We start from the raw sequence: 10030 nt of genomic DNA, 5'->3' as shown, positions 1-10030 counted from the left end.
CATAGTCACTCAGTCATGTCTGACTCTTTGCGACCTGGTGAACTATAGCCCAGGAGGCTCCTCTGTCCATGGGATTCTCCAGGCAAGAATACTGGAGTAGGTTAACATGCCCTCCTCCAGGGGATCTTCCCGACCCAGGGATCGAACCCGAGTCTCTTACGTCTCCTGCATTGGCAGACGGGCTCTTTACCACTAGTAACACTTACACAGCATGCCTGTTTTATTTGGTGATGCTGTCTCTCCTCTGGCAATATTCAACTTTTCACTTTGAAAGTTTTAGGTTTTTGGGGTTTTTTTCCAAGCCTTGTGTACTTTCTGTTTCTTCAGAGTGCCCTTGTATGTCTTTTATGTTCATTGGCCTCTGTCTTTCCTTAGAACTTTCTGGAAACCTCTGCTACTTCTCAGCAGCCTGTCCATAATGAGAAACTCTGACAGTGTGTTACAGAGGTTTGTGGATTAGACTGAATGTCTCCACCAAACATTTGTATACTGAAATCCTAATCGCAAGTTGATGGTATTAGGAGGTAGGGCCTTTGGGAGTGACTGAGTCCTGAGAGTGCAGCCCTGATGAATGGAATTAGGGCTCTTATAAAACAGACCCTACAAAGCACCCTGGCCCCTTCTGCCACGTGAGGACAGAGCGTGTGGACCGCCCTCTACGAACCAGGAAGCCCTCCCCTGACATGGAATCTCCCTCTGCTTTGATCTTGGACTTCCTGGCCTCCAGAGCTGCAAGCCTTAAATGTTTGCTATTTAAGCCTCAGTAGGAACTCAATACAGTGAGTTCCCTACATGCAAACGTTCACGTTTCAAACTTTCAAAGATGGGAACGTGCCTCTAGCTCCAGAAAAGAACCATCAACATGAGGCATAAGTGGAACTGAAGCTTGCCCTCCACTCACCACAACTCAAGCAAAGCCCACGTGCAGCAATGAAGACCCAGCCCAGCCCCCAAACAAGTAATAAATAAATACAGAAATAAAAATTAAAACAAGCAAAAAACATTTATGGAGCTCTCTCTTTATCCTTCAGGATGGATTCAGGAAATTTTTACCATTTACTGCCACCTACCTCACTCAGCTTCCACACCTTAGAAGGAGCAGAGAGGGACCCCAGGTTTCCCATCAAACCACCCCTCCCACCACCCACCACCAAGGGCAGGGGTGAGTGAGACCTCAGATCTACAGCTCTTCCTGTGAAAACTCCCTCCCTCCCCGCTCAGCCAGCACTGGGACCCCCAGACCTGCCTTATCTCCTCCAGTCAGTACAAGATGCCCAGGGTTCCCTGGTCCTTCCTCGTCACCCCGAATCACGTCTCCATAAGGCCTTACAGATTCATTAAACTAACCCCATCCCCAAATGCCCAGGTCTTCTCACTCTGCCCTCTGAAGCCCAGAGTCATCAGCACAAGCTCTTCTCCCCATTACTCTCCTGCTCGCATCTCAGGTGGCTTCTCCACATCAGCCCTAAATCCCCTCTTTCTGGAAAAAATTACTCCAGAGGTTCTCCCTTCTCTTCTGCAACATTTTTTCTCTCTCTCTCATATGTCATAACAATTACATACAATGGGCTATGGACATAGTAAAAACCTTCTCTCGACCCCACGGCACCTCCAGCTACTGCTCCGTGTTCTATTGCTCTTCGCAGCAACTCCCTCAAAAAGACTGAATACGCTCTCAGCCTGTGGTATTTCTCTTTCCATTCTCTCCTGAACCCACTCCAATTTATTTCAGTTCAGTTCAGTTCAGTCACTCAGTCGTGTCTGACTCTTTATGACCCCATGGACTGCAGCACGCCAGGCTTCCCTGTCCATCACCAACTCCTGGTGTTTACTCAAACTCATGTCTATTGAGTCAGTGATGCCATCCAACCATCTCATCTTCTGTCTCATCCTCCCACCTTCAATCTTTCCCAGCATCAAGGTCTTTTCTAATGAGTCAGGGCTTTGTATCAGGTGGCCAAAGTATTGGAGTTTCAGCTTCAGCATCACTCCTTCCAATGAACACCCAGGACTGATCTCCTTTAGGATGGACTGGTTGGATCTCCTTGCAGTCCAAGGGACTCTCAGGAGTCTTCTCCAACACCACAGTTCAAAAGCATCAATTCTTTGGCACTCAGCTTTCTTTATGGTCCAACTCTCACATCCATACATGACTACTGGGAAAACCATAGCTTTAACTAGATGGACCTTTGTTGGTAAAGTAATGTCTCTACTTTTTAATATGCTGTCTAGGTTGGTCATAGCTTTTCTTCCAAGGAGCAGGTGTCTTTTAATTTCATGGCTCACTCCCTGAAACATCTCGTCAGCCTCCAGCGGCTTCCACATTACTAAATCCACTGGCCAATGCTCAAACATCATCATATTGGACAGATAAGCAGCAGTGGGTACGGCTCACCTCTCCTTCCTTCTTGAAATGTGATCATCCATTGGCTTCTAATGAAAAGAAAAAAGGCTCGTGGTTTCCTTCCTAACTCATTTGATGCTGCATGATAAGTTGCCTCCAGATTTAGAAGCTTAAAACAATAAGTGACACATGTATTATCTCACAGAGCACCCTGGGGGCATCCATCGTACCTGGGTGTTCCCGGTTCAGACTGTCCCCTGTGCTGGCAGTTGGGGTGTCAGCACGAGCTGCAGTCAGCCTAGAGCCTGGCTGTGCCTGGAGGACCACTTGGCAGGTGACTCTCCGCATGGATGTAGGACCAGGGTCTTGGCTCCTTAATCCAGAAAGATCGATGCTGGAGAGAGTGAAGAAGAATTCACAGTGTCTTTTACAACCTAATCTCTGAAGGTACACACCACTACTTCTTCTGCATTCTACTCATTAGAAGCTGGTCACTGAGTCCAGCCCACACTCAAAGGGAGAGGGATTCAGATCCATCTCTTGAAGAATGGCATATTAAAGATTTTGTGGACTGCTCAGAAACTACCACAGTGCATACTCTGGCCACAAGATATTTACATTTCTCCCACATGCAAAATATCCTCATGCCTTCGAAAGGCTGTTCAAAGTTTTACCTTTTTATGGCATCAGAATGAGATCCAGGAAATTGCTGTCTGAATCAGGCTCAGGCGTGGATGAAGCTCCTCAAGTACAGTTCTCAATATGCAGACCTGTGAGCTAGAGAGATAAGTTATCAGACATATAGCCAACAGACAAAGGTGCCTCAGGCATGGGATAACCCTGATAGAAGTGCCTATTCAAAAGAGTGAGAACCTAAAAAAAAAAAAAAAGACTTCCCTGGTAGTCCAGTGGTTAAGAATCTGCCTTCCAGTGCAGGGGATGTGGGTTCAATTCCTGGTCAGGGAACTAGGATTCCACATGCTGTGGGATCTAGTTGCTTACTGCAACTAGAGAGCCCTCAGGCTTTAGAGCCCATGCCCTGCAACTAGAGAAGCCCCTCATGCTTCAGCAAAGAGGCTACGAGCCACAAAGAAGATGCAGTGCCATCAAAAAAGAAAAAAGACGGGAAATAAGAATCAAAAGGAGACACAGATCCATAGAAAAACTAAAACTCAGCTGGACAAGTGTGGAAATTCATCGATGAGGACTCTGCCCTGCTCCTACCTGAAAATAATTCCCCATGGCTCTTGGATCCTCTTTCTGGGCTCTCAGTCCTACCCTCTGAGTCATCCTTCACTTTCCATGAAAGGCAACCCATGTTTACACCTTCGCAGTTTTCTCAGCCTGCTTCCTGCCCCTCCTTGGGGGATGCAAAGGCCTTTTAAAATTTTGTGCGCCCTTGTGCCTCTCAGTCAAGCTGGCAGTGTTTGTGAATGTCATTTCTCTTAAAAACAACAGTGTGGGTCTCCTGTGTATCTTATTGGGATTCACTCAATTAGACAAAAGTCACTCCCACAAGTCTCTTCAAAACAGGATCTCTTCTATACCTTGGGCTTCTGCTGCTGAGTCATAATGCTTTTTTTTTTCTTTATTTTAAATTGAAGTATAGTTCATATATAATTTATATAAGTTACAGGCATACAATATAGTGATTCACAATTTTTAAAGGTTATACTCCATTGATAGTTACTATGAAATATTGGCTCTATTCCCTATGTCATACAGTATCCTTGTAGCTTATTCTGTACAGAATAATTTGTAGCTCTTACTCTCCTACCCCTGTGGTGCCCCTCCACCCTTGTCTCTCCGCACCAGTAGCCACTAGTTTGTTCTCTATATATTCTGCTTCTTTTTCGTTACATTTACTAGTTTGTTGTATTTTTCAGATTCCACATATAAGTGATGTTACAAAGTATCTTTCTTTCTCTGACTTATTTCACTAACCATAGTAACTCCAAACCTTCCATATTGTTGTGAATAGCAAAATTCATTCTTTTTAAGGCTAAGTAGTATGGATCATTGAAAAAGCAAGAGAGTTCCAGAAAAATATTTATTTCTGCTTTATTGACTATGCCAAAGCCTTTGACTGTGTGGATCACAATAAACTGTGGAAAATTCTGAAAGAGATGGGAATACCAGACCACCTGACCTGCCTCTTCAGAAACCTGTATGCAGGTCAGGAAGCAATTGTTAGAACTGGACATGGAACAACAGACTGGTTCCAAATAGGAAAAGGAGTATGTCAAGGCTGTATATTGTCACCCTGCTTCTTTAACTTCCATGCAGAGTACATCATGAGAAACGCTGGGCTGGAAGAAGCACAAGCTGGAATCAAGATTGCTGGGAGAAATATCAATAACCTCGGATATGCAGATGACATCACCCTTATGGCAGAGAGTGAAGAGGAACTAAAAAGCCTCTTGATGAAAGTGAAAGAGGAGAGCGAAAAAGTTGGCTTAAAGCTTAACATTCAGAAAACTAAGATCATGGCATCTGGTCCCATCACTTCATGGCAAATAGATGGGGAGACAGTGGAAACAGTGTCAGACTTTATTTTGGGGGGCTCCAAAATCACTGCAGGCAGTGATTGCAGCCATGAAATTAAAAGATGCTTACTCCTTAGAAGGAAAATTATGACCAACCTAGATAGCATATTAAAAAGCAGAGATATTACTTTGCCAACAAAGGTCCATCTGGTCAAGGCTATGGTTTTTCCAGTGGTCATGTATGGATGTGAGAGTTGGACTGTGAAGAAAGCTGAGCACCAAAGAATTGATGCTTTTGAACTGCAGTGTTGGAGAAGACTCTTGAGAGTCCCTTGGACTGCAAGGAGATCCAACCAGTCCATCCTAAAGGAGATCAGTCCTGGGTGTTCATTGGAAGGACTGATGTTGAAGCTGAAACTTCAGTACTTTGGCCACCTCATGTGAAGAGCTGACTCATTGGAAAAGACCCTGATGCTGGGAGGGATTGGGGGCAGGAGGAGAAGGGGACGACAGAGGATGAGATGGCTGGATGGCATCACCGACTCAATGGGCATGAGTTTGAATAAACTCTGGGAGTTGGTGATGGACAGGGAGTCCTGGCATGCTGCGGTTCATGGGGTCACAAAGAGTCGGACACGACTGAGCAACTGAACTGAACTGAGTATTCCATTGTATGTATGTATATATCAATCACATCTTCTTTCCCAGTTTATCTGCTGATAGAAGCTTAGACTGTTTCCTTATCTTGACAACTCTAAAAACTGCTGCTATGAACATTGGGGTGCATGTATCTTGTCAAAGTCGTGGTTTTGTTTTGTTTTTTCAGATGTTTACCCAGAAGTGGAATTGATGGGTCATATGGTAATTCTATTTTTAGCTTCTTAGAAACATCCAGACTGTCTTTAAGCTTCTTAGAAAACCTCATGTTTGATTGAAAGAATCTGTGAGGCAGGAGCCCTTAAATGCATTAAAGTCCTTTGGTCTGAGGCACTTATCTTTCATCTTTCTGAGGTCTTCACAAGGGATTTATAGTCACACCCTTGGTTTCATCTTTAGACCAGATTTTTCTGAGAGTGCTCTGGATTTGATTTTAGCATCATTTAAAGAGCCTCTTGATGAAAGTGAAAGAGTGAAAAAGCTGGCTTAAAACTCAACATTCAAAAAACGAACATCATGGCATCCAGTCCCATCACTTCATGGCAATTAGAGAGGGAAAACAGTGGAAACAGTGACAGACTTTATATTCTTGGGCTCCAAAATCACTGCAGATGGTGAATGCACCCATGAAATTAAAAGATGCTTGCTTCTTGAAGGAAAAGCTATGACAAACCTAGCCAGCATATGAAAAAGCAGAGATGTTACTTTGCCAGCAAAGGTCCGTCTAGTCAAAGCTATGGTTTTTCCAGCAGTCACGTATGGATGTGAGAGTTGGACCATAAAGAAAGCAGAGCACCAAAGAATTGACGCTTTTGATCTGTGGTGTTGGAGAAGACGCTTGAGAGTCCCTTGGACTGCAAGTAAATCCAACCAGTCCATCCTAAAGGAAATCAATCTTGAATATTCATTGAAAGGACTGATGCTAAAGCTGAAACTCCAATACTTTGGCCACCTGATACAAGGAGCTGACTCATTAGAAAAGACCCTAATACTGAGAAAGATTGAAAGCAGGAGAAGAAGGGGACAATGGAGGATGAGATGGTTGGATGGACCAATTCACCGACTCAGTGGACATGAGTTTGAGCAAGCTCCGGGAGTTGGTGATGGACAGGGAAGCCTGGCATGCTGCAGTCCCTGGGGTCGCAAAGAGTCAGACATGACTGAGCGACTGAACTGACTGACTGTCTAGAGAGGCTGAGAATTTTCAAAGCCATCAAGTACCAGCTCCCTTCACATTTAATAGCACTGCCTGTAGTTTTTCTCTTTTCTCTCACATTCCATAAGTTCTAAGGAGAAGCAAGGTGGCACCCTCAACAATTTGCCCGGAGATCTCAGCCACCGCACCCAGTTCGTCAGGTACCTTTTCCACTTTTCACATTACTGAGGGTGGCAATGCTGCCAATGCTTTACCACCACAGGACAAGGACCCCCTTCCTCCTCACTTACTGGCTAAGTGAACCTGTCCCCGTTCTTATGGTGTCCACCTCCAGTCTCCTCATTGCTAAAAATAGGACTGATACTAGCCACATTACCAAGCTATTTGGATTGTGAGCAATAAGCAGGATCATAAAGCATCAGACACATGGGGGACACAGAATGAATGCAGAGCTTCCGAGGGAGTGAGATGTGGAGGAGGTCTGGCCTGTGACACAGCAGACAGCTCAGAACTGATCTCAGCCAGAGGGACGGACAATCACATGTGGGCAGATGGTGAACGTGCAGACCTGCGGGAAGCTGGCTCCTCTTCTCTGCGGATAGCAGAGGAGACACAGGAAAGGACCAGGATGAGAAAACGGGCCAACCTGAGCCCACAGCATGTGCATCCTTGTCGACACCTCTTTCTGACCCACAGCAGCCAGGGGCAGCCCTTCTCCTTGCCAGAAGGCTGTGGCTGCCAACCTGATACATGGTGGGAAGGGGATGGGGTTGCCTCTGCGTTTGTGTGCCATTCTGTCCCAACCTCGACCTCCTCCTGGCTTCCTGTTCTGACTGCAGGGGTGTGTGTGTGTGTGTGTGTGTGCGCGCACGCGCGCTCAGTCGTGTCCAGCTCTTTGTGACCCCATGGACTGTAGCCCGCCAGGCTCCTCTGACCATGGAATTTTCCAGGCAAGAACACTAGAGTGGGTTGGGTTGCCACTTCCTCCTCCAGGGGACCTTCCTGACCCTCGTCTCCTTCGTCTCCTGCATTGGCATGCGGGTTCTTTACCACTAGCACCACTCTGACTGCAGGGGGACACACAGTGGAAAATCCTGATGGAACTCAGGAGCCCCGGAAACCAGTAAAAAGCCACCTGCCGCTTTCAGCAGGCCTTCTCTGGACCTCTTTCCTCACCCATGTGTGTGGTATGTGTGTGCTCAGAAATGTCCGACTCTTTGCAGCCCCGTGGACTGTAGTCTGCCAAGCTCCTCTGTCCAGGGAGTTTTCCAGGCAACAATACTGGGGTGGGTTGCCATTCCCTTCTCCAGGGGATCTTCCCCAACCAGGGATCCTGCAGCTCCTGCATTGGCAGGCAGATTCTTTACCACTGTGCCACCTGGGAAGCCCTTCTCACCCATAGGGAGAGGAATATTACCTTCATGCTGTCGTTGTGACGGTTATAATAAGCAATGAAAATGAACAAACCTTGTAAATTATAAAGTTATATGCATAAATTGATATATTGCTGCCTACATTTCCTGGTGTTCTGCAGTCCATGGGATTGCAAAGAGTTGGACACGACTGGGTGGCTGAACAACACATTTCCTCCAAGCTCTAAAACTCTGCCCTGCATTCCCACTTTTGATCTCTAGGGGGCCACCTTCTCCACTTTGCCCTTCGTTTTCCCATCATTCTCCTTTCAGATCTTCAGTTCTCTTGTTGGCCAACCAACCAGAAGCCTTGCAGCCCCTTGGGTGCTGGTTGGGAGCGGGAAGGACTCTGTACATAAGCCCAGTGAGTAGAAGGGCCCAGGGTGAACAAGGCTTGGAACCTAGACCCAGGCTAGTTTCTCAGCTCAGCCCATGTGTGGGCTTGGGCAGGTCACTGCCCCTCTCTGAACCTCTGTTTCTTTCTCTGGAAAATGGGTTCGATGAAGAGGAGTCAGGGCAGCCATGACTTCACATGAGGTCTGTTAAAAACAAGAGACAGGCCCCAAATGGAGTCACTTATGCTAAGCCCCATGTCTCCAAAGTGAGACTTACTCTGTATTTTCAGCTCTCCCAGAAACGGAATCTTAACCCAATCAGGAGTCTTCCGATGAGCCCTAGTTAAGCAATCTACCTGACAGACCCCTGCCAGAGGAAAGCAACTTTGCAATAACCAACCTGCTTTTTTGCCAATATAACCTCCTTGTTTCCACTCCTCTATGAAAGTCTTTCATTGTCTGCTAGATTGGATGCTGCCCAATTCAAATTGATTTTTGCTCAGATAAACTCTCAAACATTTTAAAATACCTCTTTTTTCTTTTAACAGTTTACAGAGAGGGTATATAGTCCCAGGAAGGTGCCGAAGCCACCACTTCATTGACACTCACCTCTAAGAGTCTGGCAGCATGCCAGGTGTCCAGGGGCAATTTGGGCTCACGGGTTTGAGGTCTTTTCCTCAGAAACCCCAGTCTTCCACTTCCTCCTTCCAGTTGTCTGCCTTCTTTCTGAGCTCCTTTGGGGACCAAGCTCCCCTCCGGATCCAAGGCAGGGGTTTCTGGAGAAGCCGGACATCTCAGTCAGGTTAAAGTTAGAGTGCCGAATTTACTGGGAAAATCTGAAAACCAACTGGAGAATGCAGGCTATTGAGAAATGGTTTTTAATTGCATTGGCTGTGATAATATTAATTTCCTATGTAACAAGAGGCTCTTTTTTTAGAGTTGCCTACTGAATTATTTAAAGGTGGAATGTCAGGATATCTGCAATTTATTTTTAAATATGTCCTCATAAAAAATACAGTGAGTTAAAAATAAAGAAATGGAGTGGAATATCTGGACCCTGAGCTCCAATGACAGTGCCTGCGGCAGGCAGATCCTGCTCCTCTCTGGAAATTAGACAAATGAGTCCCCACTTCCTGTGGAGAGGGGCCTGTTGATTAGAAAACTGCATCCTCTTCTTAAGGGGCTATTCAGGCAGCACCTGGTCGGATTTCAGCCTCATCTGTGCCCCCTGGGCAGCCCCAAGGACTGGCACACCTGGGGCATCCCACCTGGTGTCATCAGATGATAGCAGATGCAGCCAGCATCGCAGCCCCAGTCCCAGCTATGTCCCCATTTCAGCAAAGCCCTGACCTGGGCACTGGCCAGCAGACCCCAATAGCCACACCTCAAATTGCACCTACCGCACCAGGTTTTGGGGGTTTTTTTTTCCCTCTTTAGTATGTAAACTATGTATAAATGTGCATGATTTCCTGATTCTAAAATTCCTCAAGTTCACTAAATGAAAGTATATTAAATTCTTTCGTCTACTTATTTTCTCAAGCAGGATCTCACCGGCCTCAAGTCAGACGGCAGGAAAGCTGAGGGACAACCGTGCCCATAGCACCCAGGCTGCCTCTCCTTCCTCTCAACTCTCCTCCTGA

The 10030-nt window shown here is 46.2% G+C and overlaps 1 long non-coding RNA gene across 1 annotated transcript; it reads right to left on the bottom strand.

Annotated features, from left to right (window-relative positions):
• Nucleotides 1-961: 961 nt before the first annotated feature.
• LOC139031437 (uncharacterized) lies at nucleotides 962-9344 on the bottom strand. Its single transcript, XR_011483921.1, has 3 exons — nucleotides 9000-9344; nucleotides 3019-3121; nucleotides 962-2738 (listed from the first exon to the last, which is right to left on the bottom strand). It is a non-coding gene; the product is annotated as an uncharacterized lncRNA (long non-coding RNA).
• Nucleotides 9345-10030: the final 686 nt, after the last annotated feature.

The sequence above is a fragment of the Odocoileus virginianus genome, chromosome 27 (assembly GCF_023699985.2).
Source record: "Odocoileus virginianus isolate 20LAN1187 ecotype Illinois chromosome 27, Ovbor_1.2, whole genome shotgun sequence".
Lineage (NCBI taxonomy): Eukaryota > Metazoa > Chordata > Mammalia > Artiodactyla > Cervidae > Odocoileus > Odocoileus virginianus.
This window is presented reverse-complemented; position numbering and strand designations above follow the sequence as displayed.